The following is a 283-nucleotide window of genomic DNA, read 5'->3' as shown; positions in this document are numbered from 1 at the left end:
TTTTTTTTTTTTTTTTTTTTTTTTTTTTTTTTTTTTTTTTTTTTTTTTTTTTTTTTTTTTTTGGGTTTGGAGGTATTGTTTTGTTCGTATATGTTTATATTCTAGAGAAAGATACAGGTATAATTATATTTACTTATTTGTTTATTTATTTATTTATTTATATTCTATATAAAAATATATATATATATATATATATATATGTATACACAAATATAATATAAATACATTTATATTTATCTTTATGTTTATCTTTATATTTTATATTTATATATATAATTATATT

The sequence above is a fragment of the Eimeria mitis genome, genomic scaffold, assembly GCF_000499745.2.
Source record: "Eimeria mitis Houghton genomic scaffold, Emh_scaff2626, whole genome shotgun sequence".
Lineage (NCBI taxonomy): Eukaryota > Apicomplexa > Conoidasida > Eucoccidiorida > Eimeriidae > Eimeria > Eimeria mitis.
Note: the sequence above shows the minus strand (reverse complement) of the source record.